General features: G+C 46.8%; 1 protein-coding gene across 3 annotated transcripts in view; it reads left to right on the forward strand.

Annotated features, from left to right (window-relative positions):
• Nucleotides 1–590: 590 nt before the first annotated feature.
• The window catches only part of DCAF6 (DDB1 and CUL4 associated factor 6), a 264140-nt gene continuing 248196 nt past the window's right edge, over nucleotides 591–16534 (forward strand). For 2 of the 3 annotated variants that reach the window (XM_073616112.1, XM_073616113.1), the window contains exon 1: nucleotides 593–773. The gene's annotated coding sequence lies outside the window, so the exon portion shown is untranslated. Of the gene's footprint in view, nucleotides 774–16534 lie in introns of all 3 variants that reach the window. The other variant, XM_073616111.1, reaches the window with a different exon arrangement.

Genomic DNA, 16534 nt, shown 5'->3' on the forward strand with positions numbered 1-16534 from the left:
GGGTCCATCAGTGTCGCCCCATCAGCCCAGTCTCACCAGTGCCCATTAGTGCTGCCTTATCAGTACCCATTAGTGTGGCCTCACTAGTGCCCACTCATCACTACAGCCTCATCAGTGCCCACTCATCACTGCAGCCTCATCAGTACACATCAGTGCTGCCTCATTACTGCTCATCAGTGCCTCCTCATCAGTGCAGCCAATCACTGCTCATCAGTGAACATCAGTGAAGGAGAAAAATTATTTATTTGCAACATTTTATTTCTGAAACTAAGAAAATATTTTTTGTTTTTATAGTTTCTGAATTTTTGTTTGTTAGGCAAATAAAAAAACCCAGAAGGCCTGGCCAGGGCAGGAAGTGGGTTTAAGTCCCCGGTAAGTAGACCTAGGTATGCCTAGGTATATATAAATATTTTGGGCATGTGACCAAATGTACACAAACACTAGAAGTCCATCCATCCACACAATAACAGCTGCTGATGACAAGGTGGTGGAATCTTCTTCTTCACCTAAAACTTCATGTTCCCACCATCTCCCTGCCTACACCTAGTCCCATAGCTCTGCATAGCAATGCCACAGGCGGCCCCGCCTACCGGCAGCCACGTGACCGTGACGTCGCGTACCGTGCAGAGAGCAGAGCTAAGGTTACATAGAGCTTGGAAGAGAAAGCTGAAAGGCGGGGAGGGGCGAGGAGAATTGTCATAGAGAGAAGGGAGGCGGAGAGGGAAGAGACGGGCACCTTTGCTGCATGTAGCACGGAGGAGACGAGTGTGGAGGTAGGAGAGGAGAGGTGTATGGATGTGAGGGGAGCGGGGTGTAGTGTCCTGAGCGGTGTGACGTCTATTGTCAGTCCTCCATGGCCATCCTAGGCACGGTTCTATTTCTGGCTGTGTGTTCAGCTGCCGCCTCTAATCACCTGGCAAAGCCCTGGCTGACATGGTGCTGAGTGCCGCCCGGCCGGGAGCTGTGCTCGGTGGGTGAGCTGCCCGGGGTACCTGGGGTGGGTGGTGGGCACCACTGAACTTCACACAACTCCCAACTACTGCTGACACTTGGATTGTTTATCTTCTGCTTTGTTGTTGTTTTGGAGCATCTGGTCCCTACAGCTGTCAGGGATATCGGTGACATCACATGTCACATTGGAGGCTTCCTTGGAACTTGGGCAGCCTTGGAGCTGGACAGAGGCCACTGATCTGCCGGAGGAAATACCATCTGCACTCTTTAACCAGAGAGGGTATCAGTTCTGGAGAAATCACTGATCAGGGGGTTTTAAATCTAGATCAGGGGGTCTCCGCGCTGTCCCCTAGATCAGGGGGTCTCCGCGCTGTCTCCTAGATCAGGGGGTCTCCGCGCTGTCCTAGATCAGGGGGTCTCCGCGCTGTCTCCTAGATCAGGGGGTCTCCGCGCTGTCCTAGATCAGGGGGTCTCCACGCTGTCCTAGATCAGGGGGTCTCCACGCTGTCCTAGATCAGGGGGTCTCCACGCTGTCCTAGATCAGGGGGTCTCCACGCTGTCCTAGATCAGGGGGTCTCCGCGCTGTCCTAGATCAGGGGGTCTCCGCGCTGTCCCCTAGATCAGGGGGTCTCCACGCTGTCCCCTAGATCAGGGGGTCTCCGCGCTTTCCTAGATCAGGGGGTCTCCGCGCTGTCCACTAGATCAGGGGGTCTCCGCGCTGTCCCCTAGATCAGGGGGTCTCCGCGCTGTCCTAGATCAGGGGGTCTCCGCGCTGTCCTAGATCAGGGGGTCTCCGCGCTGTCCTAGATCAGGGGGTCTCCGCGCTGTCCCCTAGATCAGGGGGTCTCCGCGCTGTCCCCTAGATCAGGGGGTCTCCGCGCTGTCCCCTAGATCAGGGGGTCTCCGCGCTGTCCCCTAGATCAGGGGTCCAAATACAGCTCACAGATTTTATCTGGTCTGATATAAGAGAGGACTCTCATGTAAGGGAAAGGGGGGGCAGGGAGGGGGCTCTGATGAGGACTCTCACGTGAGGGAGGGGGAATTCTGATGCAAAATGTCAAGGGGAAGACTTTAATGGGGGCAATAACATGTAACGTGGGGGAACTGTGATGGAGGCTCTCGTGTAACTGGGGGACTCTGATGAGGACTTTACTGTAAGTGGGGACTGTGATAAAACTTTCATGTAAAGGGGAGAAGACTCTGATGGAGACTCTCATATAAGGGGGACTACTCTGATGAAAATGCTCACATAAATGGGGGGGGGGGGTTGTCCCTGATGGAGACTCTCACATAAGAGGTGGGACTCTGATGGGAACTGTGACATAAGGGGGGGTGGGGGGGACTCTAAAGGGATCTCTCACCTAATGGGTGGGACTCTGTTGGGAGCTCTCATGTAATGGAGGGGACCCTGATGGGGACTCTTGTGTAAGGGAGAGGACTGTGATGGAGTGATGAAGACTCTCATGTAAGGAGGGTGGGGCTTTGATGTAGACTCTCATGTAAGTAGTGGGACTGTGATGGGCACTGTCATGTAAGGGGGGGGGACTCTGATGGAGACTCTTGTGTAAAAGGAAAACGCAACTTTGATGGAGACTCTTGTGTAAAAGGGGGGGGGAACTTTAATGGGGACTCTCGTGTAAAAAGGGGGGGGGGCGACACTGATGGAGACTCTCTTGTTTAAAAGGGGGGGGGGGGGCTCTCATGTAAGGGGGAATTTCATGTAAGGGAGAATGGTGATGTATTAGGGATATTAATAGTGACGGTCATGTAAGGGGGGAACTTGAGTTTATTTTGAATTTTTTGGCTTTGTTTTACTGAGGTTTGTCTCTCCATGGTTCCAAATCATATCATGCTAATTAGAAAAAAAACTCCACGTCCAGACTTATTAAATCATTTATTATTATTAATTCAGAGCATGAGAGAGGTGTGGAGAATGCTGGTGTAAGTTAAGTGATCTATTACCTTATTCCTCTACACTCGAACATTTAACCCTTGCAGTGCGGGGGTTGTTCTTTGCCTACCAGTAATTCCCAGAGTTGAGCTTTAAGTCTGATCAGGCATGATGACCAGCCTGTTGGCTATCTGGAGGAAAATGTAATTGTTTTGAAAGATATTTTCTCTATTGGTCCTTTATGGCCTCCTTGGACATTCCTGGGGACATAAGTAATGTGAACACTAAAAGTAAAGGCCCCATAGACTTCAATGGGAACAGTTGAAAAATACACAAGAGCATTTTGTCAAGTTTTTCAGACAAACAGCAGCTTTTTACCCCTTATCTCCTACCCCTAGTGCTTTGTTGTGGCTAAATAAAACACCTGAAGCTTGAATTCTGAAAAAAAAAACTAGGTATAATTAACCTAAATTATATGTATGGATTTACATAAAAAAAAAAAAAAAAATAATAATCTTTGTACCACATGAGCACATACTGTAGCCAGTCTGTGGGAGCCAGAATTATTCTTGGTTGGTAAGGGGTCAAATACTTATTTTACTCACTGAACTGCAAATCACTGTATAACATTTGTATCGTGTTTTTTCTGGAGTTTTGGTGGATATTCTGGTCTTCCATTTAAAATACACCTATGATAACAATTATAGACCACTCATATCTTTTGTAAGTGGGCAAACGTACAACATTTTTAGGGGATCAAATAATTTCCCCACTGTACATGTAATAATTGTAATGCGTGTGAAATGTCAAGGTGTAACAGAAAGGTTGCACCGCTCCCAGGTAAAATCTGAGATCTCTCCTTGCTGTGACAAAGTGCCAGGTACCAGCCTAATGCCCCGTACACACAATCCGAATATCGTACGACCGATCGTACGACCGTTCTCGCTTAATAGTCGCAAGTAGAAATTGAATAGGTAAATAAAGTCACGAAAATTCTTGTACGACAGACAAAATAATCGGAAGTGATGTCATGTGTTGTGGTGTATTTGTATTGTATTTTCGGACAACAACTATACTAACTAAACGAAAATCGTACGATCTGGACTCGTACGAGGAACATTTCCGGGTATGTCCGATCGAACAATATCGGATGAACGGTCGTGATTGGCTGTTGAAAGTAGTGTACACATGATCCGAATATCGTACGATCCTTCCTCGGATGATCGTTTTCGTACGATGTTTGGATCGTGTGTACGGGCCATTAGTCTGCAACCAGGGTTTGTACAGCAAAAAAGGAAGTAAAGTGCGGCACCACCAGCATAGAAAAAGTATTCATACCCCTTAAAATTCTCCTCATGTTACAACCAAAAAATGTAAATGTATGTTATTGGGATTTTATGTGATAGACCAACACAAAGTGACACATACTTGTGAACTGGAAGGAAAATGATAAATGGTTTTCAACATTTATTACAAATAAATATCTGAAAAGTGTGGTGTGCATTTGTATTCAGCCCACCTGATTCAGTACTTTGTAGAACCACCTTTCACTGCAATTACAGCTGCAAGTCTTTTTTGGTATGTCTTTACCAGCTTTGTACATCTAGAGAGTGACATTTTTGCCCATTCTTCTTTGCAAAATAGCTCAAGCTCTATCAGGTTGGATGGTGAGCATCTGTGAACAGCAATTTTCAAGTCTTGCCACAGATTCTCAATTGGATTTAGGTCTGGACTTTGACTGGGCCATTCTAACACATGAATATGCTTTGAGCTAAACTATTCCAATGTTGCTGTGGCTGTATGTTTAGGGTCGTTGTCCTGCTAGAAGGTGAACCTTTTTTTTTTTTTCCTCACGTTTGTAAAAGTAATGCAAATTCCCACTGGTGATCCAATAACTGTCTGTACGCATTCCAACGGTTTACTTTTGTTGTAATTTCCAAGTTAACACTTTATGCATTGCGGTTTTGCACTTTGTTTACTTTCAGATGATTCAAGCGAGGCCAATTGCAGGCCTTATTTTTGTATGTTGTCTACCTTTCTAACTTTTGTAAAACACTTTCAATAAATACTACTGAAACAGAAATGTCAATTTCCATTTGTTGCCTTCCGCAGGGCGAATGTGGCATTCGATCAGGGGCGGATCCGGGGGGGGGGCAACGTGGCAATTGCCCCCTCCCCTGAGAAATTAGATGCGGGTGAGAGAGCGGGCGGGTGAGAGAGCGGGCGGGTGAGAGACCGGGCGGCCCGGTGTTGGGCCAAAATTGGTTTCCCCTGGCTCTCGGCTGAGATCGAAACTCTGCCCCTCTAGCCCTCTGCACTGCTGCTCCTCCTACTCTCCTCGAATGCTAATCATCCTTCTACCACCCCCTCCCCCGTGCATTCGGGGGAGAGTAGGAGGAGCAGCGGTGCAGGGGGCTGGTGGGACGGCGTTCTGATCTCAGCCGAGAGCCAGGGGAAACCGATTTTCTAGGGGAAAACGACATCATCTCTCACAGCCATCATTGTGCAGGCAGCTGCGGGCAGCAGAGAGATTATGTCATCTCTCTGCTGCCTGACTGTGAGACACAGCAAAAGACAATCCCCACCTTAGCAGCAAGTAACAATCCGCAACCTGTGGCAGGTGACGTGGCAAGTGACAATCTGCATCTGGCGGCAGGAAAGTGACAACCAGCAATCTGTGGCAAGTGACAATCCGCAACATGTGGCAGGTGACGTGGCAAGTGACAATCTGCATCTGGCAGCAGGCAAGTGACAATCTGCAACATGTGGCAAGTGACAATCCGCAACATGTGACAATCTGCATCTGGCAGCAGGCAGGTGACAACCAACAACCTGTGGCAAGTGACAATACGCAACATGCGGTAGGTGACGTGGCAAGTGACAATCTGCATCTAGCGGCAGGCAAGTGACAACCAGCAACGTGTGGCAAGTGACAATCCGCAGCATGTGGCAAGTGACAATCTGCAACATGTGACAATCTGCATCTGGCGGCAGGCAAGTGACAACCAGCAGCCTGTGGCAAGTGACAATACGCAACATGCGGCAGGCGTAACAAGTGACAATCTGCATCTGGAGGTAGGCAAGTGACACCCAGCAACGCGTGACAGGTGAAGTGGCAGGTGACAATCCGCAACATGTGGCAGGTGACGTGCCAAGTGACAATCCGCAACGTGTGCCAAGTGACAATCTGCATCTGGCAGCAGGCAAGTTACAACCAGCGTGACAGGTGACGTGGCAAGTGACAATCCGCAACCTGTGGCAAGTGACAATCTGCATTTGGCGGCAGGCAAGGTACAACCAGCAATGTGTGGCAGGTGACGTGGCAAGTGACAATCCGCATCTGGTGGCAGGCGACAGTGGCAAGTGACACGCTCACGGCTCTGACTGATTCTGCATTATGGTGAGTTAAACTATTTCATTTTATATAACAATGTAATAATAAAATAATGCGCTTCAATCATCCTGACACCATAACAACCATGTTGCCGGGATAATTGAAGCGCCAACACCAGTCTCTGCCCCGATAACTTGCCCGCAAAAAAAAAAAAAAAGTATTTTCTGGCAGTGCCCCTCCCGAGACTAGACTCTGGATCTGCCCCTGCATTCGATCCAGGAAAAATAGGAGTACAGGAGTTAAAGAACATTGGACCAGTAGAGAAAATAGCCAAACTCCTATATGCTAAAAATGTTCTACCAGAAGAAATATTATGAGGGAGATTTCTGCACTCTGTATAAAGTGTATGGAGATTTCTATACTCGCCATGCTTGAGGTAATCACAGCTGAACATTCTGCTAAAACTTTGTGTATTAGTACTGCTTGGAACTTGAAGAAGATGTACCCTGAAAGCTTGGATGTTAGTGCAAATGACAAAAATATCAGAATGTTTTTTGTTCTGCACTCGCCACCAACAGTGTAATGAATCAGCTACTGCAGAGAGGGAACTGCTCTACATAATTGATGCACGGTTTCTGTTAATGGCTCGCTAATGCCTCGTACACACAATGAGAATATCGGACGAATGATGGTCCGCTTTTTTTGGCATGCTAGTCTCACATTGAAAACTAATAGGTTACTAGAGTTACGAAAATTTTCGTAAGACAGAATACAACTTCCCGCAATTATGTAATTTATTCTTTCATTTCTGAGCATACGCGGTCTTGTTCACTTGATTTCTTATGGACGAATACTGTACTGATTACAGAAAATCATTTGTTCTGTTATCGTATGAGAAATTTTCGTGCTTGTCCCTTCGGATAATTTCGCACGAACTGTCGTGATCGGCTCTTGAAATCTATGTACTAAAGATCGGATTATCACACAATGGTATTTTTCATCCGATTTTTCTCATCGTGTGTACTCGGCGTTAGACACATTCGAAATTTTAGATGCAAGGGAAACCCATTATCATTCCTATTACATTAGGATGCATTATTGGCACATTTTGAACGTGTTTGCGTTGAAAAAACACTCTTCTGTGTCGATTTTCTATTGTATGGATGCTTCATACTACTATCATTTTGGCTAGTAATGCTTTCTTTTAATGCATCTCAAACACACTGTAAACAATATAGTGGTGCATATGGCGTGTTTGTAGCGCATTTTACATTGACATAAATGAAGGCTTTGGGGAGCAGTAAAACCAGCTGAACACTACATGTCGGATACATTTTGGCGCAACACAAAGAGCTGCAAACACAGTGTGAACAACAGTCTACTGCAATGCACATAATGGACACACAAGATTGCCAGGTTGCAAATGAAACCCTCTCTGCAACATTGTATCTATTCTGTAAAGCAATTCACTCTGCAGTAGCTGAATCATTACACTATGGAATGTGCTTACATCTGTGGGATGAGCTATTAGTGCTCATGCAGCTGGTACAGCACTCCTGGGATTTGAAATCCCTCTTCTTTCAGCAGCGCTTCTGGGGCGGATCAGTGTGATTCTGATTGGTCAGTGCCTGCACAGAGCATTGCTCTGATGCATCCTGTAAGAAGAGCTGCAGAAAAAAGAGGGAAAAGAGTGAGGATTTCAAATACATTTAGAATTATGTAGGCACAAGAACTGCTTTTGCTTAGTTTTCGGAAATGATCTTGCCTTATTTTACAAGGTTAGGGTAAAACTTATATATATATATATATATATATATATATATATATATATATATATATATATATATATATATATATATATATATATATATATATATATATATATATATATATATTCCATTTTGGATAGAAAAAGGGAGGGTTATAACCCCTGTCAGATTTTTTATTTTTTTTACCATCTGTGTCTCATTGTGGAGATTTCCCTTTTACTTCCTGTTCCTTAGCCAAACAGGAAGTGAGAGTAAATCCCTGCAAATTAAGGGAATTCATAGGAACATTTCCCCCTCCTATTACTTTTCTGGAGACAACCCAAAATGTGGGGTTTTCTTTTACTTTTACTTTCATTTTCAATGATAATGGTAAACAGGACAATAGAGAGGGTGAATCTCCTTAATGGGGGGCATAGACAGCAATAAAAACTGACAACAAGCATTCTAGTCCCTCTCCATGCTATACAAGTACTGTAGCAGCTAATTAATAGGAGACTAACAGTACCTGTCCAGGGATCCAGCACTGTGCTCAGCCAAGTTGCCTCTTTAGCAGTCTTCGGGTCCAGGCGATGGCATGTTTACTTTGGGAACCTGGCGGTGTCTACTTGCAGCTGCACAGCTGGCTTCCCATTGTAAATGGTCCTGCAGCTTTCTCAGACCTGTGACTTGTTTCAGAAGGCTGTAGGAGGAAGGTGGGGGGCACAGCAATCTGCCCGGATCACCACAGCGATCTTCCCAAAAGTGTGAGCAGGTGCCTATCAAAACAAGGTACACACACACACACACACACACACCGCCAAAACCTAAGGGGGAGAAGGCGGGCAAGCAGAACTTTTTTTTATCATTTTGTTCCCACAAATAGAGCTTTCTTTTGGTGGTATTTGATCAACTCTGCGGTGTTTATTTTTTGCGCAACAAATAAAAAAAGACTGAAAATTTTGAAAAAAAAGTTTTTCTTTGTTTCTGTTAAAATTTTTTGTAAATAAGTAAGTTTTCTTCTGCAATGACGGGCACTGATATGGCTGCACTGATGGGCACCAATGAGGTGGCACTGATGGGTGGGCACTGATGGGTGGCACTCGTAGGTGGCACCAATGGGCACTCATAGATGGGCACTGACAGGTGGCACAGATGGGCACTGACAGGTGGCACAGATGGGCACTGACAGGTGGCACAGATAAAACTTATTTGTGGCATTGCTGGGCATAACTGAAACATAATGGTGCCCATCAGTGCCCATTTGTGGGCACTGATTGGCACAGATTGGGCACATGTGGATGGCCATGGGGTACATACCTGGCCATCCACATGTTGCCCCTTCCCTGGTGGTCCTAGTGGCGATCCCTGGTGGTCCAGTGTGGTGATCTGAGGGGGGGGCTGCGCTGATAAACAATCAGTGCAGACCCCCCCCCTGTCAGGAGAGCCGCCGATCGGCTCTCCTCTACTCGCGTCTGTCAGACGCGAGTGAGGAAAAGCCGATCAACGGCTCTTCCTATTGACATCGTGAGCAGCTGTGATTGGACACGGCTGACCACGTGGTAAAGAGCCTCCACTGGAGGCTCTTTACCAAGATCGGTGGAGCGGTGTGTCAGGCTGACACACCGCTCCACCGATCGCTGCGATGCGCGCCCCCACGGGCGCGCTGCGGAATGTTATCCTGCTGGATGTCATATGACGCCCAGTCAGGATAATGGAACCACTTCCCGGACATCAATCCGCTATAGGCTGGGCGGGAAGTGGTTAAGCAGGGGCGTGTACAGAAGGCAGACTATGATTGGTCAGGGGGTGGCTGAACAAACTACCAATACGTGCATACTGTGTGTCTGCCCAGTGTCCTGTACCTCTAAATGACCAGCCAAAGGATAAAAACTGACCACACTTAACACAAATCAGCTTCCGTGCTTTGTGTGGCCAGTTTAGATCAAGGAAGAACTTCCTTTTGTACCATACAATTTCCTGTACCCATTTTCAGACGCATGGGGGGTGCCATTAAAAATTTATGTCAGCCCTGCGTGTCTACAAAACTGCGTTTTTGCTGTCGATGGTTACGGATGCGAAAATAGGTGCGATTTCAAGGTTTTCCCGCACCTGCAACAGCGTGAACCTAGCCTTAAAGTGGTTCTAAACCCTAATTAAGTTTAGGCATCAGTATCCCCCCCCTTTTACTTGAGCTCTCATTTGATCCAGCACTGTGCATGTTTGCAGCTCTTTTCTCCCCTCACTTCCAGGTCTCTCCTGGCTTTGCTGGGGCATCGGGAGCCATTGGCTCCCAGTGCTGTCAATCAAAGCCAATGACGAGGGACACAGACATGCATGAGTAGCCCCCATGGGAAGCGGCTTTCCGTGGGGACACTGGACAGAGTAGCAGCCAACAGTGCCAGTGGGGGACCTGAGAAGAGAAGGTTAGGGCCGCTCTGTGCAATTCTATTGCACAGAACAAGTGAGTATAGAGATGTTTGTTATTTAAACAAAAAAAAAATTCCTTTACAACCACTTTTACTACCACAACCACTAAGCTTAGGTCCCTTCCACACGGGCGCCTCAGTTGGACGGACTCCGCTTGCCAAGCGGGGGATTTCTCTGCTGAGCAGGCAGATGACAGGTCCGTCTCTGCTCACTGTGCAGAGGAGAGACAAAGTTCTGCTCTCCTCCTATGGGGAGATCGGGTGAAAACGGACCGCCTGTCCGTTTTTGTTTTGTTATCCGTCCGCCAGGCGGATGGACAATAGGACCACAATCCATCTGGATTTGGCTCACAGGATCGGATTAGATTGCGCCGGATGTCAGCGGAGATGTGAATGGAGGGTTCAATCAGGTCCACCTGAAAAACTGACAGGAGGACCTGATCGGACAGCTTGTGTGAAAGGGGCCTTATTTTTTCTTTTAGAATCAAATGTAGAAAAATGTTACATTTCACCTGCGAAAAGAAACTTGACATTTCACCAATAACAAACGTTACAGGTTATTCATGACTTTTGCACAAATGTTGAGACTTTGGCACAACAATTTTTTTTTTATAAATCAACTCCAAAGTATTTGCAAAGACATAGGTTAAAGGGGAACTCTCTCAATCAGCATTGACTATTTTTACTCCTAATGTGGTTAAGATATACAGTGCCTTGCAAAAGTATTCACCCCCCTTGGCTTTTTTCGTGTTTTGTTGCCTCACTACCTGGAATTAACATTGATTGTTTGAGGATTTGCATAATTTAATTTACAGAACATGCCCATAGAGCTCCACGATTAATCATTAAGAATCAAAATCGCAATCTTTTTCCCTTCTCGATCTTCAAAACAGCATGTCACAATCTTTCTAACAAGTGCAGAGAGTTCTCACAGCTGGGAAAAAAAAATCCAGGCAGCCTGACAAGTTTTATTACAACATGCAAATAAGTAAAAACAAAGTATCTTTTCGTTCTTTTATCAAAGGAAAGAACTCAGAGCCCATTTACACAGTGGCAACTTTGGATCTGACTTCAAGTCGCCCCTAGTCACCTCAAGTCACGCTACATGAAAAAATCAATGTTAGTGAATGGATCCATCTTAATGCACACTACTGCAGTTGCTCCGACTTCAGAAAGGGTTCCTGTACTACTTCAATCCGACTTGTACCCATTGATTTCAATGGAAGTCGCCTCCAAGTCGGATCCCTGTTCATAATGAGGCAACTTTACAGGAAAAAGAAAAGAATTTACCCAGGAAGAGCGGCCAGCGCCGAGCTGGCTCGCTTATCGGGAAAGGAAAAATTTGTTTTTTCCTTTCCCAATGAGCGGCAAGCAATACTGACATGTGTTTGGTATGAATCATGAGGGGGAACTCCACGCCATATTTTAAATAAAAAACCGGCATGGGTTCCCCTCCAAGAGCATACCAGGCCCTTAGGTCTGGTATGTATTTTAAAGGGAACCCCCTATGCTGGAAAAAAGGCGTGGGGGTCCCCCCAAAGTCCATACAAGACCCTTATCCGAGCACGCAGCCCGGCCGGTCAGGAAAGGGGGTGGGGACGAGCGAGCGCCCCCCCTCCTGAACCATACCAGGCCGCATGCCCTCAACATGGGGGGGTGGGTGCTTTGGGGAAGGGGGGCGCCCTGCGGCCCCCCTACCCCAAAGCACCTTGTCCCCATGTTGATGAGGACAAGGGCCTCTTCCCGACAACCCTGGCTGTTGGTTGTCGGGGTCTGCGGGCGGGGGGCTTATCGGAATCTGGGAGCCTCCTTTAATAAGGGGACCCCCAGATCCCGGCCCCCCTAGAATTATTGCTCTCGCTCTAACAATCGCGACGATACCTCACATGTGTGGTTTGACCACAGTTTTCATATGCGAGTGCTACTCATGTACGCGTTTGCTTCTGCGCGCGAGCTCGTTGGGACGGGGCACTTTAAAAAAAAAAAATGACAACAAAAAATGTGCCTTTAAGACGTACGGGTGGAAGTGACGTTTTGACGTCGCTTCCGCCCTGCTATGGTATGGAGACGGGTGGGGGCCATCTTAGCCTCACTCGTCTCCATATCCAGCCACGGATAGGACCCAATCGGCGGGGGGGCCCCCCTCTTCCACCGCCGATAACAGTGATCTCGCGGCGAATCCGCCGTAGAGACCACCATTATCATTAACCAAACTGCCGCCTGAATAGATGGATACCTCGGCCATGGCGGCAGCAGCTGCTGCCATTACCGAGATATCCCTCTTCAAAGTCAGGACGTATATAGTCGTGCAGCGGTCGGTAAGTGTTTAAGGGTCATTGTCATGCTGGAAGGTGAACCTCCGTCCTAGCCTCAAATCACACACAGAGTGGTACAGGTTTTGCTCTAGAATATCCCTGTATTTAGCACCATCTATTTTTCCCTCAACTCTGACCAGTTTCCCAGTCCCGACTGCTGAAAAACATCCCCACAGCATGATGCTGCTGCCGCCACCATGTTTCGCTCTGGGGATGGTGTTCTTTGGATGATGCCTTGGGTTTACGCCAGACATAACGTTTTCTTTGAAGGCCAAAAAGTTAAATTTTAGTCTCGTCAGACCAGAGCACCTTCCTCCATACATTTTGGGAGTCTCCCACATGCCTTTTCGCAAACTCAAAATGTGCCATTTTGGTTCTTGCTGAAAGTAATGGCTTTCTTCTGGCCCCTCTGCCATAAAAACCCAACTCTATGGAGCGTACGGCTTATTGTTGTCCTATGTACAGATACTCCAGTCTCTGCTGTGGAACTCTGCAGCTCCTCAAGGGTTACCTTAGGTCTCTGTGCTGCCTCTGATTAATGCCCTCCTTGCCCGGTCCTTGAGTTTCGGTGTGCGGCCGTCTCTTGGCAGGTTTGCTGTTGTGTCATGTTCTTTCCATTGGGTTATGATAGATTTGATGGTGCTCCTAGGGATCATCAAAGATTTATTTATTTTTTTATAACCTAACCCTGACTTGTACTTCTCAACAACATTGTACCTTACTTGCTTGGAGAGTTTCTTGGTCTTCATGGCAGTGTTTGGCTAGTGGTGTCTCTTGCTTAGGTGTTTCAGCCTCTGGGGCCTTTCAAAAATGTGTGTAATGACATATCATGTGACACTTAGATTGCACACAGGTGGACATCATTTCACTAATTATGATTTCTGAAGGTAATTGGTTGCACCAGAGCTTTTTATGGGCTTCATAACAAAGGGGGTGAATACATACGCACATGCCAACTATCAGTTTTTTATTTCTGAAATATATACATAAAACTATTTCTTTATTGTACATCATGGGACACAGAGCACCACAGTAATCACTATGTGGGTATATAGGCACCTTCAGGTGATGGACGCTGGTATACCCAATACAGGCAGTTCACTCCCTATATAACCCCTCCTCCTACCAGGAGTACCTCGGTTTTTTCGCCAGTGTCTAAGGTGTTGGTCACATGAGCTCCAGGAGGGATCCTTGCTGGATTTAAATAGCCTCCACAGACCGGATCCATCCAAAGTGCCACTGAGGCCAAGGTGGATGGTACCCGGGCCTCATATACGAAGCACGAGGTTTTGCCTGTAATGCCTCTTCTTGCAGGGCTGGACCCCGGGACCCAGGGCTTTGGTCATGCTTACATTACCCAAAGTTTTTCCTGGCGGGTGCTATAGGCCCCATGTACACTGCTGCTGTTAAACGGACGTTCAGAGGCAGTTGGATGCTTTTTTCAACTGCCCCTGAACTCATTCAATGTTATCTTATGTGACCATATACGCAGTTTCGTTTACAGTCGTTTTTAGGCAGTTGCGTTTAACAGCTTTTCTTTGAAGGCAAAAAAATGAGTTCAGACGCCAAAGATTTCCAAGTTTCAGACACCAAACGCGGCTAAACTCGGTACCGGTGTTTAGGCGCGTTTTAGTTTATAAGCATTTTTAAAGGTGCCCTATTTAATGGCAAATGATGAAAAACCATTTAAAAAAATATTTCAAAAAATTGTAATTGCTTGCAATGATTTATAGACCATTTATATACCCTAATGAGCCCTTGATCCAATCCAATACACTACTAGCATTGCTGTTATCCGAAGTATAATTGGAATTTGACCCATATGTTTAGATTTGAACAAGCAACTTGTGGCAGGTGACATGGCAAGTGGGCAATCCACAACTTGTGGCAAGTGGGCAATCCGCAACTTGTGGCAAGTGGGCAATCCGCAACTTGTGGCAAGTGGGCAATCCGCAACTTGTGGCAAGTGGGCAATCCGCAACTTGTGGCAAGTGGGCAATCCGCAACTTGTGGCAAGTGGGCAATCCGCAACTTGTGGCAAGTGGGCAATCCGCAACTTGTGGCAAGTGGGCAATCCGCAACTTGTGGCAAGTGGGCAATCCGCAACTTGTGGCAAGTGGGCAATCCGCAACTTGTGGCAAGTGGGCAATCCGCAACTTGTGGCAAGTGGGCAATCCGCAACTTGTGGCAAGTGGCATGATAAGTGGACAATCCGCAACTTGTGGCAAGCGACATGATAAGTGGACAATCCGCAACTTGTGGCAAGCGACATGATAAGTGGACAATCCGGAACTTGTGGCAAGTGACATGATAAGTGGACAATCCGGAACTTGTGGCAAGTGACACGCTAAATACAAGTACACTGCTGCTCTCTCAGCTGCTGCTACTCACTCTGGTCTCACAAAATGGCTGAAATAGTTAAATACTGTTTTTTGAGCTTGGAGAGGGTCTTATGATGTTATTTTAACTAACCGCTTCTAGACGCAAACGCGTTAAAACGCCGCTAAATGGGCGTTTTAAAGCTGGTTTCAAGATATCAGAAAAAAAACGTTCAGAGGACTTTACCTCAGCGTCCCATGTACATGGAGCCTTACAGGTCCAAGGGAGTGGAACCCGATAGAAAGGGACCCGGTCCTTGAAGGTATGCTAACGCAGCCCGCCTTGATGGGTGAAGGTTGGATCTGTCCACTAGAGGAAGTATATGCACACTGAGGGGGGTGCGGAGGTCCCGGGTTTTCGGCTACAGAGTTTTTTTTTTTTTTTTTTTTTTTTTTATCCTGCTTGGCGACATTAGGCTGCCTCTGATCCAAAGGCCGCCTGCGCTGTAAAATTTTTTTGAAATATCAAACGAAAAGGGTGGGGGGGCTGGTTGTCGGAGGGGGCAGGGCCTAGGCGTGGCACCGTGTGTAGCACGTAGCGTCCACAAGGATGCATGGGGCAAGCGCAGGGATAAGACATTAATTGGAGCAGTTTCTCCTCGGCTGTATAGCGGGGAGAAGCAAGCCTGGCTACACTCGGGACACAGGAGCAGTAGGGCACGTAAGGGCTGCAAATGGGCATTCCTAATATGGAAATGACATTTTTCCCAGCGCTAGGCTGAACTTGTATAGCGGCATTACACTGTCAGACTATGTTCAGCAATTAGTGCATTTAAATAGTGCCGCTGCTTTTTGTGCTTAGGACTATGCCTGCCAAAAAAGACACCACAAAGACCAAAAAAGTCCCAAAGATTTCACCTCCAGGCGCTAGGAACTCCAGTCGTGCCTCCACACTGTCACCCTCGCCTGAAATACCAGATATGGCAAGCCAGGGTGAGTCATTGGAACAAATTGGTGGTGCAGCTGCTTCTCACATCTTAGCCCCTGTATACCTGACTGAAGATGCCTTTTCCTCCGCCCCGCTGGGCCTAGAGGGAAGATTAGCGGCTTTAATATTTTATACCCTTTGCCAAGGGGACAGTGGGTAGAGAATGAGGTGTTACCCTCAGGTGATCAGGAGGAAAGACAATCTGATTACTTCCCCTGCAGAGGAAACAACAGTGGATGAACCTTTTTCAGCCTCGCAATCTGAGAAATTGCTGGTACAGTCTCTTACGGAAATGGTTCGTTCCACTTTCAAGCTACCCCTAACGTAGTCAACTGAAAGTTCCGTTTCTTCCTTGGGTTCCTTAAAACCTTTCACAGCCTTTGCAAGCGTTTTCTGTACATGCATTACTAGAACAGCTTATTTATGTTGAATGGGATCGCCCGGATAAGCATTTTTTCCCTCCAAAGATTCTCAGTTCTCTATCCCATGGAGGAGAAATTCACCAAAAAAATGGAATGTACCAGCAGTTGATGCTGCGATTTCCAGTGTGAATAAAAGCCTTA

This window comes from Aquarana catesbeiana, linkage group LG02, assembly GCF_042186555.1.
Source record: "Aquarana catesbeiana isolate 2022-GZ linkage group LG02, ASM4218655v1, whole genome shotgun sequence".
In the NCBI taxonomy this organism is placed as follows: Eukaryota; Metazoa; Chordata; class Amphibia; order Anura; family Ranidae; genus Aquarana; species Aquarana catesbeiana.